Here is a 25351-nt window from a genome sequence, read left to right as displayed (position 1 = left end):
TCTTTTATACCACATTTTTTAATCTTATTATTAAAAAAAAAAACAGCTATCTGAATTATTAGACAAAAATGTGGAGGCCTTGACACCTCGTAGCTCCAGGGTCGGCAGCTCAATCCCGAGCTCAGGTTACACTTTGTGCTGTTCAGTGTTGCATGTGCTCCATGTTACTGTGGAGGTTTCCTCTGCATTCTTCAGTTTCTTTCCATTTCCCAAAAACAGCATTTAACTCAGTTAAATTACCTGTAGGTGAATGAATTCAAGATGCTCTAACAAATTGGTTTTATGATGAATAATATGATAATGATGATATAATAATGATAAATGAACGATTATTAGACAAAATGTAATTCTTCACTAACGTGGGACAACACCGATCTAGCTATCTTTGTGGGTCAATTCAAGAAGCTTTTATTGTCATATGTCAATCATATATAGATGTTGCAATACACAGTGAAATGAGACAATGTTTCTCCAGGATCATACACAAAACAAAGACAGATCTATAAGGACTTAGTAAGTTAGTCCTAGATACACGAAATGCATCTGTGCAACCTGGTGCAAACAGTGCAGGACAAGACAAAAAAGAATGTATTATTATCAGGTATGTACTGATCATTGGTTGTACAGATTAGTACAGTATATCGACTTCTATTTAGGAAGAGGATGCCAAGTTTGAAGGCATATATAAAGTCAATATATTAAGTTCTACTGTTAAACCTTTGTACTTGTAGCACGTCTCTGTGTGTATATCTACTTCATGAGAATACAATCATGATGTAAAATGCTGATAAACACAAGTGTATGTAGGCTGTTAAATAGGACTCCACACCACCACACAGCACTACTTTTATTTCTTTGGCACGAGCTGTACGTGTGTGTGATTAGTCAGTGTGCTTGAAAATGACACGTGACTCTCCATAAGCATACTGTACTGTACCTTTACTTGTACCAGTGTGCATGTGTACATACACGACACTCGTACTTAGGAATTGTTATTATTCGGGTTTTTCTGTCTGCGAGATACTGAATAAATGCAAAAAAATGTTGGTGAATTAAACTAGGCGGCTGTTGCTGGGTGTACAGTGACCGAGCTGCAGCTCAAACGGGGACGATACACACTGAGTGGGGGGAGGACACACACACACACACACACACACACACACACACACACATACACAGAGAGGAGCAACAGCAGTAGGAACATGGCGGCGCCGCTCAGCTCTCGTGCTCTTCCCCCGAGTCCAAGGTCAGAGCCAGAGCTCACGCGCAGGATTTAAGCTGAAACTAACTACTGCAACTCGCGCATCTTAGGTAATGTCACGTCTCGTGCCGTTTCGTAGCTGATTTGCTTTGCCATTTTCTCTACAGAAAGACCTCGAGTTCCAGCTCAGTGTGGTGATAGTGGTGGTGGTGGTTCTCAGTTAGCGTGCTAAAGCGGCAGCAGCAGCGGCGCCGTGTGTGTGTGTGAGTGTGAGAAAGAGAGAGCGAGCGCACGAGCGCGCGCGCGCAAGTGTGTGTGTGTGTGTGTGTGTGTGTGTGTGTGTGTGTGTGTATGTATGTGTCCCTCTCGGGTCACTTCCGGAGTTCCGATCGTTCTTCAAGTGGCTTGAGCTTTTTAAACCGGTTGTTATATTATGAAGGTTGTTGTTTTCAGGGCTGCAGCTCGGTGAACGCAGCTTGTTGTTGTTGTTGTTGGTGGTGGTGGTGGTGGTGGTGTGTGTGTGTGTGTGTGTGTGTGTGTGTGTGTGTGTGTGTGTGTGTGTGTGTGTCAGTTACGCTGTAACTCCAGCTCAGGGTTCTAGCTCCGTCTCGTGTTCTAACAGTTCTAGCTCCGTCTCGTGGAACCCGCCGAGAGTTTCGGAGGAGATTCGAACTGTTGTGTTGACTGAACGGAAACGCCGCACGCGCTCCATTGCGGTGTGTTTAAAGAGCAGGAACTTGGGGATGGATAATGAGCTCGTCTCTGTGTGTGTGTGAGGGATTGATGAGACAGCTGTTTGCACACACTGTCTTGCATTTAGCATTGCGGCTTAGTTCTAGATGCTACTAACTCGGTGTCATCTAAACTGTTGATGGAAGTGCTTCTAATGCCACTTTACTCCTAATCACTTAAAGAAACACACACAGACACACACACACACACACACACACACACACACACACACACACACACACACCCTTCTAAAGTTACATAGCCTTCCACCTCCCTTCTCTAGTCTTGTAACCTTTTGCCTCCCCCATAAAGCCTCACATTTATTGATCTTTTTCCTAAAGCCTTATAGTCCTTGGTTTCGGTCTTGAAGCTTTGTGCATCTTGGTCTTTTTTTTCCCCCCTGAAGGTTTGTTGTCCCTGGTTATGCTCCTGAATCCCTGCGGTCCATGGTCTGTAGCCTTATGCACCTCTGTCTCAACCTGTGCAGCCTTGAAGTCCTTGGTATTAATTCTGATGTGTTGGGCTTTTGATACAACTTATAAAGCCTGATGACACTTGGTCTCACTCCTGAATCTTCATGCTTCTTGGTCTCACTTTTGAAGATTTGTGGCCCTTGGTCTCGCTCCTGAAGGCTTGGGATTTTTATTCTCACCATTGAAACTTTGTGCCCCCGCCCTGCAAATAAAGCTTGGTTTCCCTCGGTCTTGCTTCTGAATTTTTGTGCCCCTTGGTCTCATTTCTGAAGCCCTGTGGCCCCAGTTCGCACTTCTGGTACTTTGCAGCCCTCTGTCTAACTCCCGAAGCTTTCTCGAGCCACATAACCTTTATTCTCAGTCTCGACAGCTGCTTTTTTTTGCTCTTGAAAACACTTTAGTCTGTTTCTCAACCAAATCCTTATAGTAATTTCACCAATAATGAAAAGACCTGGTGTTAAATACAGTCAGTAAATATTTTAAAATGTAGCACTATACGTTATAGTTAGTAGTTATTGTTGTACTTTGTAAGCTGTATATCTATTCTCGACCATATAGACAGTATAACAATAAATCACTGCACAGTGTTGACTTAATAACATGATCTGTATTTCTGAAGATCTGCTCTGCTGCCGAAGCATTTTGTGCTGTTGAATTTACACTGGTTTTAGAAGCAATAGAAAAAGTGTGTGTGTGTGTGTGTGTGTGTGTGTGTGTGTGTGTGTGTGTGTGTGTGTGTGTAACAGCTGGGCTGAAGCTTTAGCGTTTAAACTGGACATTACACCATTCCCTTTATTCAGCATTTTAGAAGTAGGTGTGTCACGTTGATTGTATTGTAATAGACATATGTTGATCCTTATCACCTTCTAAAACTTTATTAACTCTTTATATTAATTATTAACTTCTAAAAAGTAAGACATGTCATTCTGTACTGAATACAAATTGTAATTAGTAAATTCCTGTGGTATAAGTAGTGTAAAACTATTTCAGATATGTGCTGTAATAAAAAAAATTAATTTTTTTTTTGGTGTGGAAACGGCTGCATCACTCCACCATGTTATTGGTAATTGTACTATAACAATGTGTCCTTTCTGTTTATCTTACCTAACTGGTTATAACACATATGTTACATTAGAAGATATGAGTATCAACAAGTAGCTGTTACATTTAAGTAAGTAGATTTTCAACCTAAGAGTAATTTTAAAGTGTATGAGTTAGTCCTGTTGGAGTATGTTTGACAAAATGAGACTTTTTCTTTTTCATTATACCATTATTACATTTTTGTTTGACTGAATGTTTGAAAAACCTTGCCATGTTTGAACCTGAGCTTAGAAACCGGCAAGTGATTGTGATTTAACAAAAGTACACAAGTGTGATAGAATTGCTGAAATGTTATTGGGTTTTAGCTGTGTGGGTAAATGTCCAAGAAAAAAAAAAAAAGGAAGAAAAGCGCTTTTATTTTTTTCTGTTCTAGACCTCCGTGTTGCTAAAATGCTTAGTCACATTGGTGAGGTCGATACAGAGCAGGTTGTGTTGCTGGTTGTTGTTGCACAAAAGGAATGTGCTGACTACAGTCAGCTGTGAGGCCTTTGTGGGTTTTCTTTAGAGCCAGGGTTCTCTAGTTCTCTCTCTCTCTCTCTCTCTCTCTCTCTCTCTCTCTCTCTCTCTCTCTCTCTCTCTCTCTCTCTCTCTCTCTCTCAGTTATCCAAGCAGCTGGTGAGTACATGTTGAGATCACTGTCTTTTTTTTAAAGCTACAATTTTACTTTTAAATTCAGTGTTGTAGCTCTACACAATATGTTTTTCACACTTTTCTAGACGTCTAGATCTCTAGTGAACAAAATGATGCTTCAGTCCCGAAATCCTCCTCATCCTCCATTTCCATCGGGTCATATCTTATATCTAGGGCAAACTTTCTTACTAGAAATCCACTAGACAGCCTGTTAATGTGAAATACTGTGCGAGGAGCGATAGTTTACTCTGTAACAATATTTCAAATAATACAGTATATTAAAACAGATACTGTTTCAGTTTGGGTTTTAGTATATTTTTGTGTAGAAAGAGCAAGTTTAGACTCTCTAAAGCTGGTAAATTTCAGTGGCTTTGTCCCTTTCCACATGTGGAAATCTAAATGTCGCAAATCCTCTCAGGGCTTTCCTGGTCACATGACCGGTACGGTGGGACGGGAAATGTCAGTTCACTCAAACACTGTGCTATAAAGTCTTGATTTCATTCTCGACGCTGCTGACCTTTGACCCCCCTCTGCTCACTTAGCTGTTTAAAACTTTGCCCTTGCTTCATAAGAACGTGTAACCAGCTTTGCGTCACTTCTATGGCCATGGTTCAGGGTGCTGATTTTTAACGGAGTTTAAAGCGGGGTTTTTTTTTTCTTTACTTTTTTTCTATATATATATATTTTTGGACTTTGCAGACATATGACATCTGGATTGTTTATGAAAACCATAATGCATGAATTAAAAGTAAGCTCCTTTATTCTTCATGTATAACGATCACATAACGATTGTACGATGTTACTATTACTGTTATTTATTATTTAAAAAATTTAATACATTTCTGTGAAATTTACCTCGCAACGCCTTCTGATTGGTCAAAAAAAAAGGCCCTGTGGAAAAAGCTGCCTTTATTGTGAGAGAACAAATTCTGCCTGCTTAGGCAGCCTTCTCTTAATAACAGTATAGTATTTCAATAACCGTTTTAACCAATTTTAACTAAAAGGCAAATGTCTAATAAGACAACAGTGCGACCAAACATTAAGTAAAATCGCCAAAACATGATTACAGTATTATAAATTGTAGTATAGCCTCAGTGTTACAGTTTGGCATAGACTCTGGTTGCAGCCATAATGTGCTTTATTGGGTTGTAAGTGAATTATGGTGAACAGGCCTAATTAGGGGAAAGCAGGGAAATGACGACCTTCTTGTCTGCCTTCATTAGCTGGGATGGATGTGAGAATTCTGTGTGTGTGTTAGAATGTGTGTGTGTGTGCCTGAGAGTGCCTGTTGCTGTTTGCATGCCCTGCCTGTGCAGGGATTTTTACTAATGTCTCAGATTACACTGAGAGCAAAGGGCATGGAGGAAAGCAGGCCTGCTACATTACTTTGCTGCTCACATTCAGCTGTAATACAGTTTCATTGACTCCAGTGTATCTCTGAAGCCCTGAACGGTTACTGGCCAATGATGAGCTTAAAACTAAGATTGCAACAGATATGAAGTGACCTACTATAAAATTGACTTGTTGATATAACGAATATAGTTTCAACACCTTCAACTTCTGTAACTATTTATAGATGTAATATGGGAACAAATCTTTGCCAAAAGAGTTTTGACATGGACCAAAACTCAAGAAGCTTTGTAAGACCGCTAGGGAAAAAGGAACATGAGGGGAAAATCTCAATCTGTAACATGGATAGTTTTGGTTCTAAAATTGGATTGATTGGGCCAGGTTCGAAGCCAAGTTTAAAATCCTTGATATAGACACACCCATGATAGCACCACAACAATATATCAGTGCAAAAAGGTTTTAAACCTATAAAACTGTCAAACCATTTTGTCTGTCCACTCTTATCTTTGGCGCTTGTATGTTGTAATTGAACAGACTGCATTGCATGCTGAAAAAATTGTTGCTTTTGGTTATTCTGCATTCTAGATGAAGTTCAATATGTATGAATGATCAATTTGGCCACTCAAGTCCTTCTTCTCTATTCCTAAATGAGTTTATAGCAGTATTAACTTTAGATGAGTTAACATACAGACACAATACTTGGTTAAATCTACAACGCTGATCATGCTAATAGCTGTTTTGAAAGCATAATCATCAACATTGAAGCTGTCTGTAATGTTACACAGCTAGCTCATTGCCAATACTAGTCCCTATTGTTTGCTGGCTAGCTTGTTGCTAATTTTTCACTCTATTTAAGAATATGTTTAACGTAGTAGTCTTGCATTTGCTACTGTAGTTCTCCAAATTGCTAGCTAACTACTGTGCTTTCAGTTGTTGATGTTTCCGAGAATCTAAAAACTAGAGTGGTTAAACTCTAGTTAACTGTCCCAGTTATTAGGATTTTTTTTTAAATACTCACATTTTCTCCTAGTCTACCTCCCACTAGCTAGTTTTCTCTTTTCACATGACCGCTACCAACTAAGAAAGGGTAAGGGCTAACTTCCTTATAGACGCGTGAAGCCAGCCATCACATCTTTTCAAACTACTGCCCATGCTGCATTACAGGGCATCTGAAAACACTCTGAGGAAAGTGCTATTTGCCCTCCTAGGGAAACAGGAGCTCACCGACAACCACATTAGTCAAGTGTTGCAGTGATTGACAGTTTATTTTTTTAGTGAAAGTCCGAAAGGTTCTGTGTAAAACCTTCTGTTTTTATGTCATACATGGTTCCATGTAGAACCATTTTCAGAAGCCAGTAACATTTTTGAACATTTTCTGTCATTACTCCTGCCAAGCATTCCTCCCTCATCCCCACAGACACCTCAGTTAGACATGTGCCAATACCCAGGGTCATGATGCTTTTAAAGTGCAGTCTATTGGTTTCAGTGGTCGAACATTAGCGCAAGTTTGGCACCAGGCCATGAGTTTGATATTTAAGGAAATTCCGAGCTGTCAGAGACAATGATGCCTAGGAAGGTGAAGCTGAGGTGGACCACGAGTTGAGCTTGAGGTTGATCCTCCATTAGGTCGGCATTGCTTCTCTTTCACTCCATAAAGGGGGGGCGAACGTGAGGCTCTACACTTAATATGAGGTCAAACCGAGGCCAAGAGCTTACACACACTTATAGATCTCCATAAAACAAGCACTCAAACCCCAGATTTCAATGGCCTTCAGACTTTGCTTCAACTAAATCTTGGAAGCAGAGATAGCTCAGTGGTTAAGGTTTTGTACTGGGGAATAGAAAATGAAAACACATTTCTAATATATGAATTTTGAAGATGAATACAGAAAACTGCGTGACATTTTAGTTTCAGTATCAATGAAACTTGATTAAATTCGGTGATTTTAAAGGGGAAGGATTTAAAATTGCACAGGGACCATGTGATTTATGTTGTGGTTTACTGTTTATTATTTTTTTCTAATGTTTCTGAATACGTTATGCCACCAAAAAAAAATTGGTTCATTAGAAATGCTCTTAAATAAAAAAAATGACATGCAGTATTTACTAACAGTTTTTGAGTTAAATAATATATGTACACAGTATTGCATTAGCTAAATTAGCTGCCATGCATACAAAATGGCATACAAGGTAATTTAGAAATCATAATAAAATTGAACAAAGTGTTTGTTAACACTAGCTAACTTTTGTTAGCTTGCTAACTATCTAGTTTTGTGGTCTTGTTGGTTGTTGCAGTAAACTAGCTCAACAGGTAATTGGCTAATTGCTTTGCATACCAAAGCATTAAACAGCTACTGACTATCTAAAAAAACCACATTAAATAAGCAGGTATTACACTGACATGGGATTACAGTAGACACTAATGTAGTGTTTGTGGTAGCTGGTAAGTGGTAATTTGCAAGTTTGATGTGCGAAGTAGAAAAACAAAATGGATGCTTCCACAACATGTCGTTTGTTTGCTCTGTAAGAGCATGTAAAACCTGAGACTACTGGTGCTATTCTACTGTAGTCAACTTTTAAACATTCAGACAATACATGAGTGGATGATTGCATTCTCAAAACACTGATTAGTATGGTGATTATCATACATTCAACAAAGTTGTGTTGTTTTTTTATTTGGTTGAAAGCTAACACTGCTCTAAGCTAATTTATAGGTAGGGAACTGGTACCCTTCAGTGTAATGGGTCATGCTGATTAAACTGGGAAGGAACGGATAGTTGAGAAGTTGGCTTTTACAGTAGGTGTACATGTGCTAAGAAACGATCTAACATAAATGTGGACAGTTCTGTAGATACTGAGATCCGTGAGGCCATCATTTATTTCAGAATGCTATTATGCGATAGAAAATAATGTTTTCAGGATTCAAACTACACAATATAGTAGTTTAATAACAATAGCTAATGTAGCCAGCTAGGAAAATGCAACATACTATTGTTAGCTCATGAACTAGTCCAGCTAGCTTGCCAAGCATTGTTGTTTTTTTTTTTTTAGCAGTGACTGTCTCATTGATATGTGAATTTAATAAAAAAAATGTAAAAAAGCTCAGACATGTGAGGTAAAATATTGTGCTAATGCTGTGTGTCAGACTTAGTACTGTCTAATCAAATCTAATGTCTTGTGACCTTTAAAATAGTTTTTTTATTTGTTCTAACGTTGAGAAAGACACCTATTTTACTTATAACTGTCAGTAACGCGGGCTTAGCCTTACTGGTCCAGTATTTTCTCTTTATTTTTGTTTCTGATGTCATATTTCAGTAAATGGCCTGGAGATACACTGTGAAATTATGGTTTATTTTAGAAAACCAGCGGCCAAAGAGCTACTTTTGGATAATGACGGTGTTTAACAGCTGGATGCTGTGATGTAATTGTAATGCAATTTCACGGTCGTGTTGTGCACCAGCAGGGTGATGACACGCACTCTCACATGAGTGTAATATACTCCGCTTTCCTCTCACTAAAGTTGTTCCTTCTGTCTGTCTCGTCTCATTACGTGAGCTCCAGGAGAATAAGCAGCGCTGCTAATCCTCTAATGTCTGTGTGGGCCAATTATTCGTTACACGAAATATATCGTGATATTCAGGGTGAACAATGATGGCATTATCAATTAGCTGGAACATGCTGTCATTCCTTGTTTCCAAACAGAAGTAGGAACTGAGATAAAGTTAAAGTCTGTTCCATCTGGTAGACAGAATGAGGAAAGAATAAAAATGTGAGAGGAATATGTTTATACAAGTGAGTTAGCTTTTTACCTTGTTGAATGGAGCACGGTCTCAGAGGTGGTGTGTGTGGTAAAACGCTGGCTAGTGCTAGTTGTTTGGCTGACTGTTAGGCTTTACAAGATCTCATTTTAAAAAGCCTATCTGTCTTTGTATTCAAGCCAAATCCTGAATGAAGTTGATTTACAGTCCAGCACTGTCCAATGAGAGGAGAGCTCCTCTCATTGGACAGTGGCTGGACTTTAAATCAACTCTATTTTCTGTAAATAAACTGTAATAACTGTAAATAACTGTAAATAAACTCTATTTGTAGCTCTACAGTTTAAACACACCATTTAAACCAATATTGTGATAATAACGTAACCCTAATTCTCACACTCGCTGTTAGGAACCGTTTCCCCTAACAGCTTTTAGCCCTTTACACATCCCTGATGTGTAAAGATAAAAACAAACACTTTTTAACACGCTGAAGAAGACTAAGCTCACTCAGTGTGTTTGTCTTTCCTGGATGTGGCATGAGGCCAAACTGCCAATTTGGATTTGAGCAAGAACGAGAAGGAAGAGGATAAGTGGTATAAGGGAGAGAGGGAAAGAGTAAGAGAGGGGGGGGGAAAGTGTCAGTTGTAGAAAAGCTACTTCTTCACCAAAATGAAACTAAACACTAGAGAGAGTGAGAGAGAGAGAGAGAGAGAGAGAGAGAGAGAGAGAGAGAGAGAGAGAGAGAGAGATGTAATCCTGAGGCAGGAGGAGTCAAAGATATCAAAGTTGATGTCACTTATAGATGTCAAAATCTATTTATCTATCTATCTATCTATCTATCTATCTATCTATCTATCTATCTATCTATCTATCTATCTATCTATCTATCTATCTATCTATCTATCTATCTATCTATCTATCTATCATACAGTGCACGATTTCTCGTGTCTCATATTAGCATAAAAGCCTCAGATCATTTTTATGCAGTTTCTAAAGTTTGAATTGCTTTGGTGGATTTAGTTATTACGTGCTCTGGTTTTGAAACGTGATTGTTTGTTTAATTTTTGAGTAAGTTACACATCAGAATTGTTTAAATCCGTATTTACCCCAGTGTAATGATTCATCGCTGTCACCAGTTTTATACACATTATGAAAGCTGGTGATTCCAGTGTTTTTCCCTAGCATTACTATGCCAGGTGACCCACCCAGTAATAATCACATGCTGCCTGTCATGCAGAAAGCAGATTGTTTCGGACAGCATTGCCCCCAGACGTGCATTTTACTGCCTGGCTAATCTCAGTGTCAGAAACCTCTACCCACGGCTGATATCTCTCAGGCGCTTTCAGGTTTCATTCTGATTAGCTTTTAACGTTTCTCCACATGGGAGACAAAACCTCAAAATTTTTCCACTTTGCACTATTAATGACATTATTTATTACACTTCTGAGCTAGACATAAACAGATATCAAGTTAGAAATACAGAATGCAAGCTCCAGGTGGTGTAACTTTAACTCGATGAATGTATCTTTGTACAAACATAAACACGCTAAGCAAAACAGTAAGAAAAATGTTAGCATGAGACAGGTGGCAACCACACACCTGCTAATATGTTCCTAATAAGAGTGTGTGAATGCTGTGTTTTTCATATGGAAGTTGTTTACAAACAGAATTATAGGATAGGACATGAGCAGTGTGTTTAGCCTGAGGTTAGCTATTATCCTTCTGTACTGCTGGGAAGAGTAACACCTGCTCATCCACAGAGCTAACAAATTACACCGTCTTCCCCACGTTCTTTTACACATTATTTGCCTAAATTTCTTGAAAGTGCCCAAACCTGTGAAACATATTTGGCTTATAGTGTGGCTTGAACAGAAATCTAACATGCTAACATTGGGAAAGGACAGACTTTGCAGAGTGCTTCTCATGTTCAAGTTTTGCCGAGTCATGTTCAAAATTTTAGGTGTTACAGTTTTAGGTGTTACACTGAAAAGAAATTACCCATCAAGACAAACGCTTATGTTTTTGACTTCCAGGATGTGTAAACAAGAGAACAAACAACACATGTGCTGACTGATGGCTATGCTTTGTTCCTTCTAAACAAATCTATGAAAATAGCAACTCGGTGGCGTTTGGGTTTAGATGACTGCATGGAAGTTGCTGAAGGCTTTAAGTTGATATTGATCCTGTAAGGAGAAATAGTTAATACAGTTTTGTGGTAACTTTCAATGTTTAAACAATTCAGTTCATGTCCTTTTCTTTGTTTGATTATACTGGTTTAATATTAGAAAAATCATTAATTCTTCTTTCCTTAATTCATCTCTTTATCTTTAACACAACCCAGACAATCCATCCTAGAAATGAATTAAAATAAGGTATCCGATCAAGGTTATAAAAACAATCCCAGACTTTTCCATAACAAACAATTAAATCCATTAAAAAAAACAATTAAATTCATTAATAAAAATTTCATTTGCAGTTTATTTAAAGACATAGATACTCAACAACCACAGTTCAGATTGTCCTTATCACAAAGCACAAAGATTACTTAATAATTGGTGGAACCCCAACCTTACACAATACCCTGAGAACAGTGAAGCATGGTGGTGGTAGCTTTATGCATTTTATGGCCCCCCTTTGGCCTCTTGGTTGATTGTTGGCTTAATACCCTCCTTAATCTGTCTAGCCGCTTCAGGTGCAGGTTTGAACAATGGGGTCGTGTTTTATAATTTTTCAAGCCACATTTGTAACTATTTCTAACAAAAAAGCAGAGTTTTTTTTAACAAATTACGTGCACTGGTAATTTTTGCATACAGTTTGCTAGTGCTGAGTGGCACATATCTTCTTCATTTATTTTTGCAACACATTAGCCTTGTAGCTTCAGTACAAATCAAAGTGTATGTTGGTTGCTAGGCTAAATATGGGGCAGAAATTGTGTTCGTTTTATTAGAGTTCATTTAAGTGCTCTGAGGTGACACTGATCTTGTGGCATTCTCTCACACTGTTTCAAACCTTTGTAGATTGTTTCTTGCTCTGGTTTCCAAATAGGGCAAATTTCTCATACTACATTAAAGGTGTTTCCTAATTAGGTGGCCTCCTCCAAGATAATAATATTGTATCTGTTGAATGTTGTAGTAACCTACAGATTATCTGCACATGCCTACAGCCTCATTGTTGGCAGTGGAGGATTTAGAGCTTCGTCTCCTCTCAGGTCGGTGCTCTGAGTGTAATAGAAGTCATCCCATCCATGATCCTGCTCCACTGCTTCTGTTTTTTTTCCTGCAACTAATTTTGGAAGCAGAGAGAGAGAGATATGATTTAAACCTCCTTTTTTGCTAATTACTTTCAGAACGTAATTAAAAAGGCGTACTTCATGTTACCATCTAATAAGCCGGAGCCGACTCCCCGGCGGACGAACAGGCCCTGAAGATGTGCAGGACACGATTAAATCCGTTACCAGCTTCGGCATGATTATCAGCGTGATTATTATCCCCCCGGTCCTTTGCAAAATCTTTTTTATTTTTTCACCCCACTTAATGACAGACTCATTCTCTCTGGTAATTGTTCTGGGATGAGTGTGTATGCTAAGTGAAGGGGATTTTTGCATTTGCATTACACTTTATTGACAGCCTTGACTGTTTTTTATTTAATTTACTGTTAATGTGAATATATTACACTAGAAAAGTATATTAAGTAATCATATTCAAAAAAATTTCACAGTCTGACAGACATAACTTGGGGTATTTTTTTATTTTTTTGTTTAACATTTAAGTTAAGAAAAAGTATCATAAAAATAAAGTTGTTTTGTTGGCAAATATGCAACTAACAGAAGGACTGTATACTAACTGTGACAGTCATAATAATTTATTTACTGAGCCTGTGGGGTTGCAGTTTTTTTATGTGGTTGTTTTACTATTTTGTGTGTGTGTGTGTGTGTGTGTGTGTGTGTGTGTGTGTGTGTGTGTGTGTGTGTGTGTGTGTGTGTGTGTGTGTGTGTGTGTGTGTTCCAAAAGTTGTACATTAAGGATACAATGTAGGTGATGTAAACCAATGCAACTACATTTTAAACCTCCTTCCAAATGGAATTTCAAAGGCATATTAAATAAAAAAACATCATTGAATTCCTGACTCTGCAATATAACAGCGCTTTTAACAGATATTTCTTTATAAAAAAAAAATGTTCAGCTGCTGTGGCTCGTAAATCACACAGAGATTAGCCGGTACTGAATTCTGTATTTTGAGTATTCATAATGGGATTTCATTGCCCCATTGCAAATATATCAGTGATCAATATTCAAGATTGAAAACTGACACAATTTACGTGAAAATGAGACATGTTACTTTAGGCAAGCAGCATTTTCCAAACTTACTAACTTTATCACAGACTTCTGTCATTGAATTATTTGTCTCTGTAATCATCTGATGATTTAACTGCTTGTGAAATAGAATATTCTGAATATTCACAGCTTTTCCTTGCCACTTAAATGATTTTTTTAAACACACACACACACACACACACACACACACACACACACACACACACACACACACACACACACACACACTCACACAGATTTTCTGATGAGAAATTCTGAAAAATTATGACACAAGGAGTGATCACAGATTAATTCCTGACTCTTCCATATTTAGTTTTTGTAGACTCTGGATTATAATTTTTGTTGTGCTGTAATATTTTTCCACCACACACACACACACACACACACACACACACACACACACACACACACGCACACACACACACACGCACGCACACACACACACACACACACACACACACACACACACACACACACACACACACACACACACACACACACACACACACACACACACACACACACACAAACAAACACACATGTACAACCCCCCCAAAGAGAATTTCCCTCTAAAGCCATTTGACATAAACCAGTAGCAGATCTATATAATTGCCATGAGGCGTCCTGCTTCAGGTGCTTCCTGATGGATGAAGTCCAGATTCTCTCACTTGTCTTTTCTGCCACTTCATCGAAGCAGGGCGTTTCTGACTCCAGATCAGTTCCGAAGCAGCTCGGGGTCTTTTAATAGCTTAAACCTACTCGGTCTGACTGGTCTGGGTAACCTCAGCTGTCTCACTGATAGACACTGTATATCATGCAGCTCTCATGAGAGCAACATCGCCGAGCTGACTGAGTGGAAATATCACTTTCGTTGAAGACAATATGGCATGAATATATCATGATGCATGGCGTTTGTAAAGATAATTAGCTGAATACAGTGCACAACGTATGTTACATTCTCATATCAAACATGTCGGGATATAACACGTGAAGACATTCTGATTAAGTAGTTTAGTATTTGGAGTGACGGTTCTGTCATGATTTTTCTAAACGGATCTTTTGGATCACCTTTTACACAAAGGACACGTCTTTAGTAGTACTTAAGCTAGTCTTATGCTTGTAAACTTTTTTATATTGCCTTAAAAAGTATTTATTTATTGATTAGCTAGTGCAGCTATGCTTCTCTGTGTAACCTTAATTAATTTACTATTGTTTTCTTTAACCTTACTGTCTGTGTAGAGAACTAAGAAGCTGGTCAGCTATTTAGCAGTTTTAGTTAGCTACTCATATTACTCTAGCCAGCAATTTAGCTATTTAAATTAAGCTACTCATAAGATAACTGTGCTTATCTAAATGCTGCATTGTACACAATCCACAATGTCTCTTATTTTTTACACAGAGAGTGTTGCTGACAATGTGTGTAGAACTAAGAAACTAGCCAGCAATTTAGTTATTTAAGTTTAGCTAATTAAATGGCAACAAGCTACTCAACTGGCTATGTGTCTGTTATTTCTGTAATGTACTGTTTAAGTTATGACATTAATGTTAACGCTCCACCACATGGTTAAAATGATTTATTGTCATAATGTCTGTTTTTTTTACACAGAGTGTGAAGCTGATGATGCATATAGATTCCCACCGCTGCAAGAATGGCCTGAGTGTGTGTGTGGACTGAAACTGAGGTAAGATTAATCAATCAATTAGTAGTTCTATAGATTTAAAGCTAATTAACGTATTTAATATTAAGATAAAGCTTTATATATACAGGTAGCATATCACAAAATCTAAATCAGGGCCCCTGTCCTAGCTAGCTAGATAAAACATTAATAGTTGTTTAGTGTTTGGATTTGTCTTTTCTACAGCTAAACAATAGTATATAAATAGCTAGCCAGGCTGTTAACTGCTGTCAGTGCATTCAATAGAACATCAGATGGGTTCTTTATGGTTCAGTCAGGTAGCCATACTCCCCAATCTATACCTGCTAGGCTAATTTTAGCATTTTTGGCAGTAAGAATCTGTCCTGCTTTTGAAAGAGAGTTTGGTAAAACGATTCTGTGTTAAAATAAGACATGAATGAAAGTGAGAGCTGGCGTGGTTTCTGCGGAGTTGTGACGCTGTTTCCTGTTTAACCGGGCTCGTGCAGTGAAAGAGGAACTCTTTCTTGTTTACACCTCAGCACCCATGCTTATATTGTATTTGTGGTTTTAATTGCCTGCCTCTTATCAGTTAGCAACAAGAAGCATTTTCATATCTGTACTCCAGGCTCTTGTTTGTTTGGTTGCACTTTGAGGACAGACCGTGCATGCATACATGTGTGTGTGGGAGAGAGAGAGAGAGAGAGAGAGAGAGAGAGAGAGAGAGAGAGAGAGAGAGAGAGAGAGAGTGGGTGGCGGGGTGGGGGGAGTGTGTGTGTGTGTGTGTGTGTGTGTGTGTGTGTGTGTGTGTGTGTGTGTGTGTGTGTGTGTGTGTGTGTGCCTGCCACCTGCTCTGCCTTTTTCTGCCTTTGCTCTCATGGGTCACATGACTGAAGAGCCTCTCATAATGTTGCCAGGTCAGCTGTTTTACCTCCGATTTGGGTTACTTATGAATGGGTATTGCTGGATATTTTTATGATTTTTGTTGGTATAGGTTTGTGCATTGTCCATAAATTCCATAAGATTTTTTCTATCTCTACATTAAAACACTTTGGAATCAACAGTGGAGTCTTTCAGTGAATTGTACTTGTTTTAATAGTTGTGATAATGCTAAGTCTTGGTAAAAGGGCTGTTTATGAAACTGTGTGTTGAAATATATTTATTAGCTTGTAGATGTCAGAGCACATTTGTTAATTAATCACATTGTTGGACCTGTGACAATGTTATGTGATCATTTTGAGTTTTGAGTATTGGATTGTGTTTTAGGGTTGGTTTTGATTAACCGTACTTCTGTCCTGAGGATCTGGCAACCTTGGCCTCTTGTTCTGAGCACAGTGTCAGAAGCCGGAGGAATTTTCACGTGTTAGCTGTGCACTGCATGTGTGAGCTGTAAGTGTGTGTGGGCATGTGTTAACTGTTTGTGAGGATATTTCATCCTTTTTGGTCCTCACAAATTTTTGTTTTTTATTAAAAAAATATATATAAGCCAAAACCTTTCCTTTTTATTACTGGCGTAGGTGTAAACATATATATTGTGTGTGTGTGTGTGTGTGTGTGTGTATGTGTGTGTAAGAGAGAGTGTGAGTGTGTTAGATGGGGGAGGAGCAGCTCGAGATGCTCACATGAGATTTGCATGGCCAGTTTGTCAGCTGTCATTAAGAGCAGATGACTTGGAGGATAAGCTCCTATTTAATCTTCTCTTCCTATCCACCCTCTCTCTTTGTTTCTTCTTGCACACTTGTCTTTCTCTCATCCCCTTGTCCCCTTGTCTTCGAATTATTTCCTATGCAACCACAACACCAAGCGAAACAGTTCTGATGAATTGGGAATGTTAGGAAGTGTGTATTTACTTCCTTCTTGGCTGCATGCAAGATCTTAAAGTTAAATTACTTAGAAATAGGAACAATCCAATAAAATAAACTAAAATAAAATAGCAATAATTAAAAAAATGATTATGTAGAGTTTTGATGTAGTGTGTGGATTAGGACACACCCATAGCCAGAGGCCAGTTGTCATGGCAACTTGTAAGCATTGTTGCGGGAGCCGAACGTATAACTTTCCACCCTAATAAATCATTTTGCGAAATAGTACACGTTTCATTGTTTTCAATTCCCACTGTTCCCTAGCTGTCAGCATTTTTTAATTTCTACTGCTGCTTAGTCGCTCTAAACTGCACTTTCTATTTTCTGTATTCAGTAGTTTCCTTGTTCCATAGTTTTCATTTTCTTGTCATTTCTAACAGAGATGCCTTTTAACCAATTTTTCTCTTTTAATACCGAAACTCCGATTAGGAACCAATCCAGTGTTGTTTTCTTGAAATATTGTGAGATTTTTTAACAGGTAATTGTAGATTTAATCACTGTGATAAAGTGTAATGTCTAAATAAAGAAAAATAGTCAAGTCTCTATATAAGATAATAAAAGTTTTTCCCCTTTTAGGTGATCGATTGATTAAATGATCGATACTGGGAATCGTCTCTCGTGATTCTGTTATTGTACATTAGTTTTTGTTGTAACTTTGATATTTTAGTTTTCTTTTTCCTTCCCTGATTGTAAGCAGAGCTGTTTCTCCACAGCTGGAATCTTTGGTGTACAGTACTTTCTTCAAGAAGTTGTTCCCAAGCACTAAACATGTCTTGGCTGATTGATTCCATGTGGAGGAAATGGAAGAACACTGAGCAGATGATACTTTTCAAAGCCATTCCTTTAAGAAGGTGTGATGATTTAAATGAGCAGTTGGTCACTAAACTAAACGTTTTCTCTTGTTGAACCTGGGTTTCTTAGTCACTGTGTTGGTGGTGTACCCACACACAGGATAACCCACTATAAACACCACACATGTCAGATGTTTGCCTGCTGATGAATCACACATTTGGTGTTGGACAAACTTGAAAAGTGGCATAAGGCATTTTAATGCAAGCTGTATTCATCATCATTAATTTGTTCACGCATCAGATGTGTGAGTCAGAAGCTGACACGAATCATTAGTCAGTTGTCTTATGAAGGAGTTGTGCCTGCATTAAATGTTTTTGTTTTGTTTTTCTGAAAACCGAACCTCAACATTTGTGAAGCTTGCGGTTTAGCTACCCAGCTGTAAATGTCCTGCTTCATTTGTCACTCTCTCATAAGGCAGAGCTTAATGAAGATACCTGTAAGTGAACAGGATGAGAGGATCTTTCGGAGACAGCCATTGGCACCACATTCCCGAGATAATATGATACAACACAGACATTTACATTTATGGCATTCGGCATATGGCCTTATTCCGAGTGACTTACATTTTAGCTATTTTCTTTTAAATTCAACTGAGTAAATGAGGGTCAGGGGTCTTGCTCAAAGGCCCAGTAGTGGAAGCTTGGTAGTCCTGGGCTTCTAAGTCATGACCTTTTATTCAGTGGTCCAACACCTTAACCCAGGGGTGGCCAACCAGTCAGAGACCAAGAGCCACATTTTTTTACTGTGTTACCACAAAGAGCCACATCATACGCATGTGCACACATGATCACCTTTTTTCCTCTGCCATTTTGAGAGCGAACTTGACACAAATTGTTTACTCAAATGATCTTGCTCCTACTGGGAAACTTTGAGGTATTTTCATCCCACTCACATGCGCGTTTGACGAAAATACCGTATTGAACTCAAGAGAAGCGAACACGCACATTAAAAAGACACAAATACAAACTTCGATATGAACATAAAAGCCACATGAAACCGGGCAAAGAGCCGCAGGTTGGCCACCCCTGCCTTAACCAATATGCTTCCACATTCTAGACATACTGGTGCTAGTTCATTAGGCAAGATGGAATAGTTTTAAATTTGTTTGTAAGAACAGCCATTACACATAAGAACGTTGGCATGTCTCACATAGCTGTAAACAATGAATGTTGATGAACCCCATAATCTAAACTGCTATGCTAATTTGTATAATAAAATCAGCAAATATGTTAAACAACAACACTTTTAAAACCCATTAGCTGGCATGCTGACTTAGTGGTTATCACCTTGGTGTCATACCTCCAGATTTAAGGCGTGAATCCTGTTTCTGCCCTTTGTGTATGTGCAAGTTTGCATGTTCTCCTCGTGCTTTGGGGGTTTCCTCTGTGTACTCTGGTTTCCTTCCCTAGCCCCAAAACATGTGCTGTAGGCTGATTAGCATCTTTAAATAGTACTTAATTTTGTGCTCTGTAATGCGTTGCAAACCTTTTCAGGGTTTCCCCCACTTTGTGCCCCGAGTCCCCTGGGATAGACCCATGCATTACACAAAATGGATGGATGTATTCATGCACAAACGGCTGTGTCTGTCTTCTCATGCCATTTGATAACAAATGGGCAGCCTTCATTCCTATATTCTCTCCTTTTTTTTTTTTTTTGAAAGATTTGGATTTTACCTAAAATACTCCATCATTCTTTTTTCATTTGAAGATACTACATTAACACACTGATCCCAAAACACACTCGGGAAAATGTAGGTTTTACAACAAAACAGTCATGAACATATTTTATAACAACATGGCCCGTTTTCAAGTGCCAAGTCAGTACTTTTGAGAGGAGTTGTCCAAAAAACCTTCAAATGACACGACTGAATCACTTGGGTGTAAACTGTGACTTGAAATAGTTTATATTGCGAAAGCTTCTGATAAGCTTCTGGTGTGTATGGAATGAATGGAAGCAAATGAGAAGGAGCGAAAAGAGAGGGAGAGAGAGGGAGAGAGAGAAAGAGAGAGAGCGAAAGCGAAGAGCGGAGGGAAAGGAGCAAGAGAGTAAGTTGAGAGGAGAAGGCGAGGAGAAAGCGAGCGACGAGAGAGCGAGAGAGAGAGCGAGAGAGAGGGAAAGGAGAGAGAAAGAGAAAGAGAGAGAAGCAAGCGAGAGAGAGAGAAAAAGAGAGGAGCGAGAGAGAGAGAGAGAGGCGAGAGACGAGAGAGGGAAAGAGAGGAAAGCAAAAGAAAGAGCACGAGAGAGGAGGAGAAAAGGAGAGCGAAAGAGCGGAGAGAGAGAGAAAGGAGAGAGGGCGCGAGAAGAGAATAGAGAAAGAGGAGAAAAGAGAGAAGAAAGAGAGCGAGGAGAATAGAAGATAGCTATCGTAGATATGTATAGGAGAGAAATTGATATAATTATCTGAAGTATCGCGAGAGGAGAGAGAGTTATAGCGCTGGCAATCGCGCTCATCGCATCGCTCGCTCTCTCTATTCTCTCTCTCTCTCTCTCGTCGGTCCATAACGTCCCTCCTCCTCTCTCTCTCTGGTTGTTTTTGAACGTGTCTATGATCTCCCAGTGGCCCTCTGAAGTGGCCCTCTGTGTTAAACATTTATGAACACGATCAGCTTTCCGGAAATGGATCGTTTCTGAGTCTTTTTAGAGCGATGGAGTGATGGCAGAACGAGCTTATGAGTGAAGCTGAGTTTTATTTTCTGTCTCTTTTTTTGTCTCCCGCTTATTTTCATTACTTTACTTATCATTTTCGTTACTTAGACCCCCCCATACAGTCAGCAAAAGAATGGGTGATTGAAACACTCACTCCTTGCAGATTTTATGTTTTTGTGGGTCTTCTTTCTTTCAAACAAGATCCAATTAGAATGTATTGGACTATAGTCAGATGATGATTAAAATTGTGTTTAGGATCAAATTTTAAATGAAATTGCATGGACATAAACATTACAGTTCACAAAATACTTTTGTCCTTGATTCCTCCTGTCCCGGTTTTGTTTTCTCGCTTTCTTGGAGGAAGAAGCTAAGAAATGAGAAAAGGATAAAAGGATGCGTTGTTGAAATAAGCGAGACGCCGTCCTGTTCTGGCTGCCTGGAAACCAATCTGACAAGGCTTCAAATGGTAGCTAAAGTAATGAATAATTATAATAAAGAAATATATAGCACAATAATTTATAATATTGTCATAATCAGAGAATGAATAACTGATCAGGTGCTTGTTGTGTTTTATATTTTTGCTCATGCAGTGTCACAGGGCAGCGTAGCAGACAGTGTCGTCTATCATCTTACATACACACGGGCAAACACGGACATGATTGGATAAAATTATCGATCCCGCCCACCTAACTTGCGTGGCCATTTTTGCTGCGTTGACGCCCAATAATGTAAATGTTAGTTTCGCTCAGTTTCATCAGCGTTTTGAACAATCTTTTTATTTTCTGAATTGAAAAAAGATCATCTTGTCCATCATCTAGTCTGTCATCCAGTGTGCTAATTAGTCAGCTTTGCTAAGCAATGTTCTTACTTTCTTTCTTTCTTTCCATTTTTCTTTCCTTCTTTCTTTCTTTCTTTCTTTCTTTCTTTCTTTCTTTCTTTCTTTCTTTCTTTCTTTCTTTCTTTTGTGTAATGTTTGTCACACATTTCTGATTCTGCCAATGATTGCAATCTCTCTCTCTCTCTCTCTCTCTCTCTCTCTCTCTCTCTCTCTCTCTCTCTCTCTCTCTCTCTCTCTCAGTCCGTCTCACTTTTTTTCTGACTTTCTGCCAATATCTCAATCTCACTTTTTACCTTCATTACTGTCTGGTTTTCTTCACACCCAGAAAAGTTAGTGAATTCTGGTTGTTAAACCTTCTTGTCTATTGCACTGTTCATTGATCTTTATTTGTGTGCTTCATCTGAGTCTGCAGTCTGGTGGTTTAAATTGCTTATTTCTTTACATTTTAGAAAACGGATATACAAAAAGAAACTGCAGGTTGGCTATAATTTCTGCCCAAGCTGTCTCGCATGCTCGTCGTTCCTCGAAACTTAACTAAATGCAACGCTAATGGGACAAAAACTACCTGTTTCATTCAATGCAACATGCAATGGCATTTGTGTGTGTGTGTGTGTGTGTGTGTGTGTGTGTGTGTGTGTGTGTGTGTGTGTGTGTGTGTGTGTTGTTTATTTTTCTTTCCCATTATAAGCAGACACAATTTAGCAGGTTGCAATTCACCCTCCAGAGCGACTTAATGTTTGGATGTTAGCGTTCATCAAAAGGTTGGACACTGCCGTTTCCTCTCTTTATAAACCTCATGCTCTGTGGTTAATTAACCTCACGCTGTGCTGTAACACTGATATTCGGCAGTGTGTAAAGTCACACACACACACACACACACACACACACACACACACACACACACACACACACACACACACACACACACACACACACACACAGCCGTGTATAAATCTGCAGTGTGGTGTGTAATTTTCCAGCCTTCTGCAGCTGCACTCAACAAGCTGGCAGGAAACGAACAGCCTGTTTGATGTTAGGAAAGGGAAGTGAAAGTTTGTCAGGAAAAGAGATTAAAAGACAAATCAAGTGGTCAAGTGTGATTAAATATAATAGTTAATACTTCCCAGATATTAATTATTAATATCAATACTTTATTCTTAATACTTAATAATAGTAATAAATGTAAATGTAAATCTAAAAGCTTGTCCGTACTTATATCAGTTGCTAATCTTTATGACCTGGCCACAAAGGTAACAGTAGACGCAACAATAATAAAAAACAAAACAACACATTAACATGAAAAAAAAAACAACAACATAGTAATATACAATCAAATAGAAACATTTTGTAAGATTTGTTAATAAATATATTTAGTATTACGTCTGTTCTTAACTGACTTTGACTTTGCGTCTTCACTAAAACGCCATTTTCCGGTTACAAATATGTTTTATACTGAGCAAAAGAAAGAACAAAATATTCCCATTGGCCAATTCTTCTTTATTGGGTGTTTTTATATTCGCATTTGATTTGTAATGGTTAGTAAAGTTTAACGGCTGTGCCCTGGGGGAAAAAACGCACCTTCTTATGGTCATGTAATGAAAACAAATGAAAATAGCAGAAGCGATATATAGAGTTCATGGGTCAAATCCAGTAAATACAGTAGCGATTATGCTCTTTATGTTTTGTCTGACTGACGACAGCGTCCAAAAAAACTGCATAGTAGCGTAGTGCCTTGCGTAGCAGGACCATTTTGTTACGCTTTTACGGTTAGCTGAAAGGGTGGAGTCTTCGGAGGGAAGATGGTTAAAAAATAGCCGACTTGGCAAATAAGAATGCGACTGAAGCATGCAAACCCCTGTGCCATAACACTGACATAACCATGTCATAGTAATGACATTGCAGCTGTCATAACATAAGAAAGAGCTGTTGTAAAATATTTCATAGACTATGCGCTAACTGGTAGGAGATGGGGGAAAAATCTATTAAATAAAAACATCCATTTTTAACCAAAGCAATAAAAATAAAACAGCGTTGACAAATAAATGAAAGCAGCATGAGGCTAAATAATAAAGGTTCTTATTTCTGCTGTCAGTAAAAGTGAATATATAAAAAGTCAGAGGCTTGTTTTGATGCAACGGCTGTTTATTTTGTAAAATTATTGTTGTGCATTAATATTAGATGAGAGAGTTCCAGCGTTGCTTATTTGTGGTTCCATAAAGTGAGGGAAATAAAGTGCTAGGTTACAAAGTTGTCGTGTAGAATAACGTTTTTAACAAATCACACCAAGGTTTTCAAATAAATCGACATGGTTCAAATCTACATGTTGGTTTTTTTTGCTGCTTTGAAACCACATTTTGAAAAAATAAACATCCGGTATTTTTGTACTGTAAATGTTATAATAGTAATAATAATAATGTTGCTTTGGATTGTTGCTGTGGAACTATTATTATTATTATTATTATTATTATTATTATTATTATTATTATTATTATTATTATCTGCAGAACTTGGACATGTCTGTGATTAAAAGCGTTAAAAGTTTCTGAGCTAGATTGCGAGTTCTACCTGTTTCCAAACAGCACATGAAAAAAACAATTCTCTTATCACAGCGCAAAAGTACGCAAACACACTGAATTTTATTCCCTAAACATGTAGCTCTGGAGAGATCAAGACTCTAAAGTGTCACCGCAAATCAATCCAATGCTTGTCTTTTCTCCTGTAATCAATTGTTTTGTTACTGATTTCATTGGTCTTCTCGAGCATGACTTCGCCTCCATCCAGTGTGCACCAGAGTTTACTGGTTTGATGGAATAAAAAAAAAGATGGAAATCACATGCTTATGGCTGTCGCACTCATTCACATCTCTATGGGAGATGAACTTTAGCATTTTACAAAAAAAATTGGGGGTTTTATTTTCTCTAAATTTCAGTGCAATGTTTTGTGCGGTGTTTGGTGCAGGTTTCAATGCAGTGTTTGGTGCAGGGTTCAATGCAGTGGGTGTTTGGTGCAGGGGTCAATGCAATGTTTGGTGTGGTGTTCAATTCGGTATTCGGTGCAGGGTTCAATGCAGTGTTCGGTGCGGTATTCCGTGCAGGGTTCAGTGCAGGGTTCAATGCAGGGTACATTTTGGTGCGGTGTTCAGTGTGGTGTTCAGTGCGGTGTTCAGCAACATAGTGTATTGCACAGTAGTTGGATGTTTATTCATGTTGTGAAATGATTTGGTTCTTGCCCCACATCCAGAGGGTGAAATCTGTCGAAAGCTCCCCGAGTCAGCTTGTTTTGATTTTGGTATCATTTAGGAAATGAGGTTGAGTCGTGGAGACTGTTCAATGTTCTTAAGTCTCTCTTGACTGAAGTGTTTGCTTTCTTTAATTGCTCATACTTCAGTTTCTATGAGCTTCCTCCAGTCGACACTGCAGGGCTGTCAGTCATTCTGATATCATGAAGTCCTGAAGTCTGGACCTTGTTCCCTGTTGGCACACTGGGGTTGAGACTGTATTTCCTCAGCATATATACATATATATTTTTACATATATATATTATATTTTTTTATATTTTATGGGCATATGCCTTGGTAATGGTGTACAGAAATGTCTCTTTAATGTCTGGTAGTCATGAGGCAGCTTGTGGCATGTGTTATGGTTAAACCGGCGTGTCTGTGTTATAAAGTAACCTCGCTCTCGTTGCAGTGATTTGATTTCTCTCTCTGTCGTTCTGGTAAAGTAGGCCACTGCAATCCAGCAGGGATCCAATAGCAGCACTTGCCTTACGTAATGTGTGTGTGTGTGTGTGTGTGTGTGTGTGTGTGTGTGTGTGTGTGTGTGTGTGTGTGTGTGTGTGTGTGTGCGTGTGTGTGTGCAGGCCAGGCCTTAACAGCGTGCCAGCCTCATGCTTTGGCACCATGCAGCCGTGTGTGTGTGTGTGTGTGTGTGTGTGTGTGTGT

At 38.7% G+C, this 25351-nt stretch overlaps 1 protein-coding gene across 4 annotated transcripts in view; it reads left to right on the top strand.

The window, feature by feature from the left end:
* The first annotated feature begins 1153 nt into the window (after positions 1–1153).
* ncoa2 (nuclear receptor coactivator 2) overlaps positions 1154–25351 on the top strand; it is a 52557-nt gene continuing 28359 nt past the window's right edge. Inside the window, exons 1-2 of one of the 4 annotated variants that reach the window (XM_027174160.2) lie at positions 1154–1311; positions 15183–15258. The gene's annotated coding sequence lies outside the window, so the exon portion shown is untranslated. Of the gene's footprint in view, positions 1312–4730; positions 4886–15182; positions 15259–25351 lie in introns of those variants that run through there. The other 3 variants (XM_047808470.1, XM_047808469.1, XM_047808471.1) reach the window with 3 other exon arrangements.

Source organism: Tachysurus fulvidraco, chromosome 25 (assembly GCF_022655615.1).
Source record: "Tachysurus fulvidraco isolate hzauxx_2018 chromosome 25, HZAU_PFXX_2.0, whole genome shotgun sequence".
NCBI lineage: Eukaryota > Metazoa > Chordata > Actinopteri > Siluriformes > Bagridae > Tachysurus > Tachysurus fulvidraco.
The sequence above is the reverse complement of the archived record's forward strand: the minus strand, read 5'-3'. Positions and strand labels throughout refer to the sequence as shown.